The following is a 13573-nucleotide window of genomic DNA, read 5'->3' as shown; positions in this document are numbered from 1 at the left end:
GACCCCTACAATTTTCTATTAAGCTAACTCCCTCCTACAATTTTAAAGGGATTCTTCTGTACCGACCACCTGGGTCAAGGACTGGATTCATCTCCGAGTTTAGGACCATCCTAAAATCTTCAGCTTTGGACAGCTCTTTCTCTGTCCTCGGTGATTTTAATTTTCACTTTGACAAAACCGAGGATAAAGACACCGCCACCTTTTTAGCGGATATGACAAATTTTGGTCTCCCATTGCTAAATAAAACACCTACACACGAAGGTGGCCATATATTGGATGGTATTTTTACTAATTTGATGGATCTACAGGTTCCACAAATCTTTCCCCTAACATGGTCAGATCACCATGCTATCCTGGCTACACTGACCATTACTAACTCCGGGGCCTATTGGGCCGCTAAATCGTCTTCTACCTCTCGCCAATCTTTTCAGGCGTGGAATGACATTGATAATTCCTGCCTTGAAACACTTCTGATTAAATCTACTCCCCTCCTATCTGCCGACCCCAATATTGCCATTATGCAATTCAACAAGTGGGTGGGTTCTGCCGCCACCTCCCTGGTCCCGATCAAACAACACTCTCGTAATAGGTCCGCCCCATCAGCCCCCTGGTTTTCCGAGACCTTAAGATTACAGAAGCAGCAGTGTAGAAATAAGGAGAGGCACTGGAGGAAAGAGTATTCGGAAGAGGCTAAAATAAAATATAAAGCTACGTTGGCTACATATAAAATTATGATTAGGGACGCCAAGAAAAACTTTTACAGCGATAGAATTGAACAAGCCAAAAATTCCAACAAAGCGCTATACGAAACCACTAAACAGTTAGCCGGTCTCTCCCAAAATTTGACTCCCCCTCCTTCCCAATCTCTCTGCAATGCCTTGGCCAACTTTTTCTTTAGCAAGGTCAATGACATTTACTCGGTTTTTGCCAACAATATCAACACTCCCTCTAAGCCATTCACTACATCCCGTACCGGTCCAACTTTTTCTCAGTTCGCAGAAATCTCCAGCACCCAGACTGCGGATATCCTATCTACCATCAGATCGGGCTCCGCTTAAAGCTGTTCTTCCTGCCATCACTCTGATTTGTAATTCCATGTTCAGTACTGGCACTTATCCAGCCCCTTTAAAAAAAACCCTCATCAAACCATTGCTAAAGAAACCACATCTTGATATGGAATAGTTAAAGAATTACCGTCCTATTGCCAGCCTTCCAGTTCTGTCAAAAATAGCCGAAAAAGCACTGAACCAACAACTCACGGCTTTCTTAGAGGAACATCATCTTTTGGACGAATCCCAGTTTGGCTTCCGCCAATGCCATGGGACAGAGACGGCTTTGATAAAAGCCGCGGATGATATCAGAACCATTTGTGATGCCGGGGGGACAGCAGTCTTAATACTGCTTGATTTATCAGCAGCTTTCGACACGGTCGATCATGCTACCCTGAACGACCGTGTCGAGAACATGGGTGTTCTTCATAATGCGAAGAAACTTCTGGCCTCTTTTTTGGCTGATAGGACTCAGGTGGTTACACTGGGATCTTTCCATTCGCCTACCTTGTCTCTGCCATGTGGAGTACCGCAAGGCTCATCCCTAAGTCCGACACTTTTCAACATTTATGTGTCGGACCTTGCCAACATCATTCGTGCCCATGGGATGAGCCTTACGTCCTATGCAGATGACACCCAGTTAGTCCTTGCCATCAAGAATGACGGCCACAAAAGAGCAGATGACCTTAACTTAGGCATGCGGGCAATTGGGACCTGGATGGCTTCCAATTGCCTAAAATTAAATTCCGAAAAGACGGAAGTAGTAATTTTTGGACATCTGATCCCGGAATGGTCTCCGCGTTGGTGGCCTTCGTCATTTGGCCCCCCGCCTGAGCCGGTTGGCAAGGTCAGGAATTTGGGAGTCATTTTCGATGATCGCCTCACTTTTCTTTCACATGCCAACCAGATCACCTCCTCACCTTTTTTTAAACTAAGACTTATCAAGAAAATCCTTCCCTTCCTTCCCGATACACCTTGGTTTCCTCTTTGGTATTATCCACCCTTGATTACTGTAACGCCCTGTTCCTAAATGCTCAAGAAGGAGTTCTGAACAAAATGCAAATGGTTCAAAACTCTGCTGCTAGGCTACTGGGAAGACTTCCCAAATATCAATCTGCCTCGAATACCATCAGAGACTTACATTGGCTACCTATCAGAAATAGGATAACATTTAAATCCCTCTGTATAGTCTACAAGGCCTTGCATAAATTGGGACCAGCTTTCCTTGCCCAAAATCTCACCCCCTACTGTCCGTCCAGAACCCTACGCTCCTCCAGCCTAAATGACCTTGTGATTCCTCGGACCAAATCTGTCGCATGGGGTGACAGAAGATTCCTGGTGTCAGCCCCCAAGCTTTGGAACTCTCTGCCTCACTCGATTAAAACTAGCCCTTCGCTATGGTCCTTCCGTAAACAACTTAAGACCTGGCTTTTTAATCAGTAAATACAGCATTTTAATCAGTAAACACTGCTCTTCCCTCTTGGGTTAATTACTGCAGGTACTTTAGCGCCGAGACGCCCTCGGGCCTTTGTTAGCACTTTATAAATGTTATTAATAAATAGTAAATAAATAAATTGTGTGCCTCTCTCTCATCCGTGCAAGGGGAACCAGTACGAGCGGTTGGAACGCTAAAGTTGGCAATGTACCTTACATTTTCCGTAACCTGGTGATCATACAGACACGTGTCCAGGTGATCAGGGGTCAACTGAAATGTCAATCGGGTATAGTTGGTGTTGGATTGTCCGTGCCTCGACGTCCTGAATTTCTCATTGTCTCCAAAAATGTGGTAAAATATTAGTTTGGACTCCGTAGTAAGTTGAAGAGAGTATTTAATAGTTAGGCTCATAAGGAACAACCCGACCAGCTCAATCAGGAAACTGCCACTCTCTAACGGCTCGATCGTGGAATCCTGGGCTTGAGGTAATGAAGTACAGCATAACCACGAGCCCAGGCAACCCCGCGAGCCAGCACGATCTGAGGTAACAACATAGGCTAATAGTAAATATAACACATTCCTAGAACCAAAGCTACCGGCCTACTTGTAATAGGCCCATTACAAGTTTTTCTGTTACTTTTTTCATTGCCATATCCAGTTGCCTTTAAAACTCTAGCCCTGCACATTATTTTAGCTTTAGTTTTTTAGCTGTAACTCCTAACCTTTCTGTACCTACCAACCAAGACAGTAAAATAGTTTTGAGCGGCTGGTAATAAGGGACAAAAAGACACAAGAGGTGATGGGAGGCTGCCTCCCATCACCTTTTATTTCTTTCAATAAGGAAGACCGAATCACTGTGCAGGGATCCTGCTGGGACTGCCCCCTGACAACGTTCGACCTTACAAAGTTTTTGTAGAAAGCAAAATTGTTGTACAATTACAGTTGTATGCTCAGCACTTTAAATTCCGTGAATGCTGCACTTATATGTAGGCAGTTTCAGATATAGCCTGACAGCATTTGTCACGTCTTTCCACTAAATGATCGATGCAAGTACAGAAACGCATTTCACACTTCTCTGGTATCTTATTTGTAAGCCAAATTAAGAAGACATCTTCGAGAGATCAATTGGTCACTTAAAAAAAGGACCAATTTAAATGGGAAGGATTTCAGGGCCGTGATTGACGTGCCTAAAGAAGTCTCAAAGGACTGCTGTGCTCAGCATGCTTTAGATCTCGAGACGCTCGCCAGAGTATCCTGGCTGTCAATGTGAAGAGTCCGAAACATTGCTTGACGACTTCACATAAGAGAAGGTGACTCTCGAAAACCTAATGAAAATGTGAAACAATTATAGATACGCGGAAACGAAGCCATTGACTTTTGTCATTAGTAGCACATTTTGTTATCCTAATTTTTATTTTCAGTTATGTCGGTAACAATGATAACAACAACTCCTAACCATTCTGAGGAAATAATGCCATCTGCTTAATAGGATGTTCTCATAACCGAGGGCTATTGGTGCTTGCCAAAGGCACTGATATCGCCGTGTGTTACTAACCAGCACACACAAATCTGTTTAGATGTTTGCGTTTTGTTCCATGACAAATAAGCAATTTACTTTAATTGTTTTCGGCTTTTTTCCAGCAGAAGCTACATTTGCTTTTTAAAGATCCCTGAATTTCAAAAATGGAAACAGTACATATGTTTTATTCTTTTGGTCAGAATGCAGGTTTAAAGTTGATCATGTCGAATGGGTATTAAACTACCATTATTGCCTGGGCATGCGCTGTTATTGAAAGTATGCAGTGCTATATAGCTTGTGCCCAGAGGCTTCCACAGTGCATGGAAAGTGTGTTAATTACTATCAACTTATTGATAAATATGTCACATGTAGAGCTGGCAAAATCTATTTGGTGCACTTTTCGCGGGGCAGAGCCCCCTAACGTTATATAAATACAAAACTTAATTTATTATCAGTATGTGTTGGACCTGGCCGTCTCTGCAGGGTCACCCCCAAACTTTTTCCCATATCCCACCTGTTTTCTAAACCCATTTCTGTTGTCTTTTAGGACTCAGTACTCATTATCAGTGGTAAACCGTGCTGAAGGGCATGTGATTTCTCCTTTAAACATGGAAAAAGTGACTTACACCCAATTGGAATATTTAATTTACGTGTAAGTCCCTAGTAAAGTGATACTGCATGCACCCAAGGGCTGTAAATTAAATGCTACTAGTGGACTTCCAGAACTTATTGTGCCACCTATTAGGGACCTCTTTCACACATGTATCAGGCCAGCCATTGCAGACTGTGTGTGCAGTTTTAAACTAGCATTTTGACCTGGCAAAATATACCTTTTGTCCAGGATAAAACTTCCTTCTTGATCATTGTAAGTCACCTCAAGGGTCCATAGGGCACGGGGCATTGTATTTAAAATATTGGACAAGTACTTTTAAGTTTGACATGTCCTGGTCTTGAAAATTTGTCAAATTCATTTTTCATTATTGTAAGACCTACCGTTCCCATAGTATAATATTGTGTTACCATATTACACAATTAATAAGTGATACATTTCAATTGGGGGCAGGAAGGAATGTCATAATTGGTCTCTGATGAATTGTAATTTAAAACTCTTTTAAATGGTAAAGTCGGATTTTAAGTCACAATTCTGAAAATTAAACTTTTAGAAAGTTGGCATTATCCTCCGTAGGCAGGTCACGGTGCTGGGAGAATACCGCTCTGAGGAAAAAATCACACAAACAGGCGTACCGCAGGGCTCCAGTCTAAGCCCGGTACTGTTTAATATATACATGATCCCCTTGATTGAGCTGATTTCGTCTTTTAACACCAGTACCATATCATACGCTGACGATACGCAGCTCATTCTAGTGCTAGACAGGGAAAATGGAAAGGCAGAGGAAAATCTAAAAGCCTGCCTCACTGCAACTTTCATTTGGATGCGTGACAACCATCTCAAATGTAATGCCGGGAAGACCGAAATCATACCCTTCGGCCCGCAAAACCCTTTCTCCCCCAGCCTATGGTGGCCACTGGGGGTGGAGTCCCCCCCGGACACCATCACTGCGGCCCGGAACCTAGGGATTAGATTTGACAGTGCCCTATCTTTCAAACAGCAAGCAGGGGCAGTGGCAGGGTCTTGTTTCAACATCATCAGAGGGCTTAGAAAGTTTTTTGATTTTCTTCCTCTGACAGCCAGGAAGACGGTGACAGTAGCACTTGTAACATCTCGCTTGGACTACTGCAACAGCTTATATGCAGGATTAAATCGATCTGTCCTGCATAGGTTGCAGGTTGTCCAAAATGCTGCTGCCCGTCTGGTCCTGAAATGGCCGAGGAGGTCATCTGCCTCAGCCGCCCTCAAGGCCCTACACTGGTTACCTATTCACAAACGCATACTTTTCAAAATCTTACTGATTACCTTTAGGGCATATCACCAAAAAGGACCCAAATACTTCCTCCCCTGGTTCAAACAGTATGCACCAACACGCTCCCTAAGATCAGCCAACATGAATTTACTACAGACCCCTAAATTCAGACTCTCAACTAGAGGAGGGAAATCTCTCGCAACACTAGGCGCAAAAGCGTGGAATAAACTTCCTCCCAACTTGCGCTTGATCTCTGCTGAGAAGAATTTCCGTAAGGCCCTGAAAACTTGGATTTTCAACCTTCCAGACTCGATCTGTATGACTCTGGTTTAGACACAGTGTTCTGTTTAGATGAGATAGATGTGTGAGCTGACGTTTCCGGCCTTCCATCTAGGCTACGGGCTACAAGCGCCAGGATGCTCCTTGGAGCGACAGTCGCGCTATAGAAGTGCATAAAACATAAAACATAAACATCTTGCATAAGCATTCGGTGCCAACACCTTATTTCATGCGACAAATGACTAGGTGTAGTTGGCAATTGGCCTTTGTGTATTCCTCACAGAAAGCCACATAATAGAGGGCCTGGGTGCGAGCAAGATGGGCCATCCAAAGCAGACTGAGGGGCGGTGCTATTCAGCCCTAATTGCACTGCAAATACACTGCCGGGTCTGGTGGCTTAGTGGACTAATGCATCCACAGTAGGGGCCTGTGTTTGACCTCATGGTCACAGGTTAAAATCCTAGTGGTCCACTCAGACTTTCATCCCTCGGAGGTCAACAAAATGATTACCATTGAGTTAGGTAACAATAGATAGCTATTATTCAGCCCCAAGATGTGCGCTTTATAAATACACACGTTATGTTATGACTCAGCTCACAATCAAAGAACTTCACCCTAGCCTATTGTGACTGCAGGCAGACTGGGGTCAGGACAGGGATGCAGTGAATTCCAGAACAACTCTGTGGGGGGAATGACAGGCAACACAAGATCTGCACTTTATACTACACCATTGATGGCCCGCGGTGACTGCAAACGCAAAGCTACAGCTACGACTGTCCATGATGCTCGACAGTATTTTCCTGCTAAATCATCTGATGTCTGCTGTTGCGATGCCCAGCCTGCTCTTTGTGCTACAGCAACTCTCTCCCTGCTCCTCTTTGCCTCCTCGACCATGCACTGGACTCTTCACACTGGACTTTAGAAGGTAAATTTTTCAGATGGACTAACCTCGTCCCTGTGTCCAGCCTGCACTCCATTGCAGTCAGCCTAAACTTGTGACTTTCACCCGGTCTTGCAAAACCAGATAACTATGACTAGTGCTTTCTGCTTTTAGGTGCTAACTTTTCTTAAATATTTGAAATTGCATATCTCTCGTTCTACTAATTGGATGTTTGTCATTTTGGTGTCAAATAAGTAATGAAATTTGACTCTATTTTTCTAAATTAGTGTGATATTTTTCTTGTGCTGTGATTTCGGTCTTTTACTGTTTGTGTGCTACATACACACTTTACACATTGCCTCTGAGTTAAGCCTGACCACCTTTGTGGCAAGTAACCTGAGGGTTAAGCACATGTTACTTTTGTGACTTTTGTGGTTCATCCTAACAAGGAATGTAGCTACTGCTTGAGAAAGGGCTCACACCCCCCTCAACCAACAACCCAAAGTCTCAATGTTTCTTTGGCAGGGACACACAATTAAAGTGGCCACTTTTTTTGTCTTGTGGCATGCAGGTTGATAGACAGAAAAGGACTAAAGTTATAATTTTAATGAACCGCTCAGTACAGCATTGTCCAGCACCATTGCAATGCAGTAAATTTTTTTGTCATTTTTTTCTTATTCTGTCGTAATACACAATTTACTGCCAGGACATTAGCAGTGCACGGTTGATATACGGAATGAGGCATTACCATAATTATAGAGCAGTGTCAACTTTGATGTATGGAGCACGGTACTCAATTTGGAAAAAAATAAGTACCAGGGCTCAAGTCATGAGACCTCTGCAGTTTGAACCACCCACTCTCATTGTTGCCAATGACAGTTCCTACACAATTAGTACTAACCAGCTCACTACAAGTGTTACAATTCAGCCTATTCCAGGTCCCCAACACTATTCAAATACCTTGGGTGGCATATATTAATAGTTTTTAATTCATACTGAATGAATAAACAATTGCTGCTCTGATCATCTCTAATTTATACAAACAGCTTCACCATGTGGCAACTGTCATAAGTGCCAGTGTGGACAAATAAGTGGCAGTGCCGAACACCGGAAACCACCAGCTCAATTAAGCACTGGCTAGTGTAGCTCAAAATTGATGGGAACATTTTGATAGTAGTTGCACATTTGCACCCATGCCCTGGTGCACTCATGCGCAGGTCTATGTATATATGGGTTGGTTCGCTGTTGTGTGCATTAGAAAATATTTGTTGGTGGTAAAAGCACATTGTAGTACTGCAGTTACTAGCAGTTACATTTTGATGTCCATTGGTGACCAGTGTTGGCGAGCACAACTGAGGCTGCCTCAAAGAAACGTCAACACCTGTAAAAGAGAAAACTGAGACCCATTTGGGTGTGCTTATCATTCATAAGTCAGTGATACCCCGAGCATGTGCATATCATACTGATTTGGCTGCAAAAGAAGAAATCTCTGGGGAAACGGGCTGATGATTAATCCTGCCAAAAGAAGAAGCATATGAAGCCCTGGACATAAAGGAAACATAATGGACTTGTTTATCAAATTAACTTTGTTTTGTGTTTTGGTTGCGTTGAAGAGGCATTGAAAATAATGTTTAAAGGTACATCTGCAACTGTCCTTGGATACTGTCTCTGTTAATGAGAAAACAAAGGTACAATCTTTACTTAGAAGCGTTGCTGGTGCAATGTGTCCTGAAAAACATCCCTCTTGGTAATAGGGTGAAGCAAGAATGCCACATTCATAACCAACAATAAAAAGAATGTGGATGGCATAAAACCTTGAGTGGCAAATGGTGTTGGCAACAATGAGCGCCAATGAAACAAAATGGTTTGCTCACAAAATCTCGTAAGATTTTGAGATACGAGACATGAGAATCCCAACAGCCATCTTGGCATTTAAAGCCATTCGCGCCCTTACTTATATGTCAGTTAATAAACTGAATCCTTGAAAGTAATTGAGGCGCAGTGGCCCGAAAGAGACAACCCAAGTTCAAATCAATCAATCAGGGGTTTATATAGTGGGCTACTCACATGTGAGAGTCTCAAGGTGCTTTGGGGGGCAGGGGGGGGGGAGTGGCTACGGATCAGTCAAAGAGCCAGGTCTTGAGGTCCCTCCTGAGCGTGTGCAGGGTCGGGGAGCGTCTGATGTTCACCAGGAGCTCGTTCCAGGTCTTGGCTGCAATGTAGGGGAAGTCTCTTCCTCCGGTTTTGTTTCTGTGGATGCGGGGTACTTCTGTCTGGTTGAGGTCAGCGGAGCAGAGGTTTCTCTTGGGTGCATGGAAGGAGACTCTCTCGTTGAGGTATTTGGGTCCGATGTTTTTGAAGGCTTTGTAGGCATGGGTGAGGAGTTTGAAAGTGACTCTCTTCTCGACGGGAAGCCAGTGGAGTTCGCATAGGTGTTGGGTCATGTGCTCGCGCCACAGAGTCTGAGTACCAGTCTGGCCGCGGGGTTCTGGATGGTTTGGGGTGTGTGTAGAAGAGTTCTGTTGATTCCGGTGTAGAGTGTGTTACCGTAGTCAAGTTTGCCGGTCATGAGTGCATAGGGGACGGACCTTCTGCAGTCTGGGGGTGATGAAGGATTCAATCCAGTCGAGGGCGGATCCTTGTATCCCGACACCATGAAGTCTGACTGTGAGTGTGCGATGTGAGACGGTGTCGAAGGCAGCAGTTAGGTCTAGCAGGATGAGGGCCGCAGTGTGTCCCTGGTCCAGTACCTAGCGGATCTCATCAGCGGCGGCTAGGAGGGCGGACTTGGTGCTGTGGTTGCTGCGGAAGCCAGACTGGGTGTAGTCTAGGATGGAGTTACCTTCAACAAAGGTGGTAAGCTGGGTGTTTATGAGTCTGGTAGTTTTTCAGGTCGTTGGGTCGGCCGTTGGTTTCTTGAGGAGGGGTTTAAGGTAATTGAAATTGCATGGAGTCATCAAAAGGAAGAAACCCTTGTCATCACACAGTGTGTTGCATGTGGCAAGAAGAAAACACAGACCTAGTGGGAGAAAACTGCTTTTTCATTATTAAATACGCATAAAAAAGGTAAATACATTTAGACATGATTGCAACACCTAATGCATTTGTGAAACAATGTTACTCGTGAAAAAATATTTGTTTGAATTGCTAATTTAGAGTGAGTGATGCAATTTGGAAACCAAGAGCACTTTGTTAGCTGTTTGAAGATTTTTGAATGACTTGGGTGAAAAGCAAGGTTTAAAGACCTTGAATTGTTTGAAAGAAATGTGTCACTAAGAACCAAAATACTCAGGTTATGCAAACTTGTTGGGTTTGCTAATGGGAAACTGTATGCCATAATATCTCTTTTAACCCCTTTTTGATAAATAATGAATAGGTTGCCAACAAAGTACTCTGTCCCAGAACAAAGAGCAAAAGAATTACAATAGTAAAACAATGATATGCTTATACTGAGTTATTAAAAGGGACCGCAAGTTAAATATCGGCACTCAAGCCGTCACTGGAACTTTGCATATTTGTGAAAACAAGACCTTTTGATTTTCAGGTAAGTGGAAATCCTTTGAATCAGAATATAAGGTGGAATATGTTTCCTTATGATTGCTACTTTACACGAAAACATGACTTACATTCCGCACGTTCCAGATCTCCCTCCTAGCTGTACCCTCCCAATATTCCCTTCCATTCATCCGACCACTCTGATCCACAGTAGAAGAAAGGCGGTGCTGCAAGAAGGGGGAATTTTGGGAAGTCCTGTTCCCAAGGGTTTCCAACCAAATAGAAGCGTGATACTATGAGTGGCTACTAGTAACATTAGGGGTGTCATGGTTGCTATAGGAGATCAGAATGTTAGGCTATGGTAAAGAGAATTCACTGTCATCACTGGAGTTGTGACAGAGCTTTCATCTCATGAGGTCAAAACAGTTGAACTCAAATAGTTAAATTGGGTTCCATGAGGGTTTCATAAATCTCTCCTGGTACCTAGGATGAACCAGGCACTCCTCGGAAAAGCTATTTGTGGTTTGTGTCGAACAACATGTTAAACAACAACACAAAATAAATAAAATGCTTAAAGTTCTAAACCAAGTTAGATAAAAGTATAAACATTTATTAAAAGTCAGTCCAACCATAAAATATGGAAAATACCAATAAATGATGTCAAAGATTTGTAAAAACATCAGTGTCAACTGGGAATATCAAATCCTGAATATCTATGGCAAAGAATATTGTTACAAATATATTGATAGGACAAAATATTGAAAGGTAAGTGCCTATACATTTTCTATTCATAACACCCCATAAGCATACCTGGTGATAATAATAATCAACATTTGTAAAGCGCGAACAATCACCCGTAATGGTCTCCAGGCGCTGGGGGCCATCGGAAAGATTAAGCAAGCTATTGCCCGGAGTCACATGGTGCTGGGTTAATCTGCCGCTGGCGCCAGGGATCGAACCAGGGATCGAATTGTGATCCCCAGATTCCAGCATCAGTCGCCCTGGCCATGGCACCACACCTCTCCCAATATATATCTTCAATGTAAGTTGAGTTAAGAATAGTAAATACTTACCTCCCTCTGTGCACTTACCTGTCTGTATTTTGTCATTTAACATTATTGTATTGATACTCACGTTTCTGGATTCCCAACCACTATCAAAGATGATATAGATTGAAGTGGATCTAAAGTTCCACATTAAATTTGAATTTGTTTGATTTTAATGAAGAATCAGTAGTTCCAACCTAGCTCTCTTAACAATTAAGGTGGTGTTAAGTTAGGTCTATCAGCAATAGAGATTCACAGTACAATGATGGCGCTCCAAAATAAATAAATTATACAGCTAGTTTGAAGGTGTTGAGTCACTTGTATGCAAAGGTAAAGATACGTTGAGTCCCCAACTCAAATGGCTCACCTGTGCTAGAGCTTCATTGAGGCGATTTTGAATGCAATCCTCACACAATGCAGATTTATTCATATTTCAGAGTAGAAATATATTGTGTGGCTCACTGGTTAGAGGCGGCAGACACGCAAGCAGAGGGCGGCCCGGGACCAGGGTTCAATTCCTGACGCGGCAGGGTCGTGAACCAGGGTCAGCGGACTCGATAATTCTCGCCTCGGTGCCTACTCTAACCAGGGATCACACTCGGCAACTCTGGGCATTAGCTTGCCTCATCTCCACAACGGCCCCCCACCAACGCCGGGAATGCTGGTTTCACCTTGGAGATACCCAGAAGGGAACATCTCACAGGGAAAGCCAGGACGGGTTCCCCAGTGGTCTATAGCGCCAGGACGCCTCCGGGTAGCAGTGCGCTTTGCAAGACACACACATTTACATTTACATATCTTGTGGATGGTTACAAGGAAAAATATTTTATATAAAACCACATGCTTCTTTTGAAGAGTAGGAAGAACAATAGATCATTTATTCTGTCCTTTTCAATACCCCATGCAATGCCATAGCGACTGTTTTGTCAAAGTGAAAATAAAACAGATTGTTTTTTAAATAACTTGTGACTGTGTCTGTTCAACAACTCACAAGCAGTGCAGAGGTCTAAATACCACCTTCCTTTTCCTGAATTTGTGGCAATTGTTAATTTGACGTAAAGAGTCTTTTGTGCAGATTGCACTAAATCATCCTGGTTTTGCTGGGGCAAATTCATTCGACCCCATACTGGAGGAAATTGATTGGGCAAAGCAGTATTATAGGGAATGATGGTTAGTAAATGTATTCACTGACAAATTTCCTACTCTATACATAAGGTGTAGCTTGGGATCGGGTGCAAAAAAAACTAAATACCATTAGAAATGGTAACTCCGAGAGCAGAATTTAATTTTGAGCCCAATATCATTGTAGACTCTGAGTGAGATTGTAGATATCTGGGGCAAAAACCAGGACGCATGATAAAAAGATAGATTTCCATATACACTTCTCTCAGATAAGAGGCATATGAACGCTGACCAACTTCTTTGGAAATTTGATTGATGAGATGACAAAATGTGATCAGTCCATTGAATTTTGTGTGACACATTCGTTCTGTACCTTCCTATACAATTAAAGAACCCTCCACTTGGCAATACTCCCACCACTTGGGAGTGGGAGTGCCAATTCTATTCTAGAGCTCAAATTTACTTTGAAGTACTGTTCGATTGCATGCTTTTTTTCCTATCCATTGACGTGTTGATCTGTTCAAAACATGCTAGCTCAAAGACACAGAATGTGCTGTTGGGGCTTCAGGGCAAGGACATGTGATGGTGGGATAAAAGGTGTTGAGTTACTTGCAGGTAAACATGAAGACAAAGGTGATGCACAGTTGCTGTGTTCATCACTTGAAACACTCAAATGTTTTGAGGTTCCAGTTAGGTGGTGTTCTAGGCATGTTGAACTCTGCTATTGCAACTAGTCAAGGTGGGATCGATCCCTAGTTGGAGCTGATTGAGTCTTGTATCTCCAGTTAATGTTGTATGGAGTTTCTGATTATGTTTCTTTTGTGGGTAAAGATTAGCAATGGCTCACTAAGCAGGAAACCGGTTTATTATTCCCTTATAAACGTCT

The sequence above is a fragment of the Lissotriton vulgaris genome, chromosome 6 (assembly GCF_964263255.1).
Source record: "Lissotriton vulgaris chromosome 6, aLisVul1.2, whole genome shotgun sequence".
NCBI lineage: Eukaryota > Metazoa > Chordata > Amphibia > Caudata > Salamandridae > Lissotriton > Lissotriton vulgaris.
The sequence above is the reverse complement of the archived record's forward strand: the minus strand, read 5'-3'. Positions refer to the sequence as shown.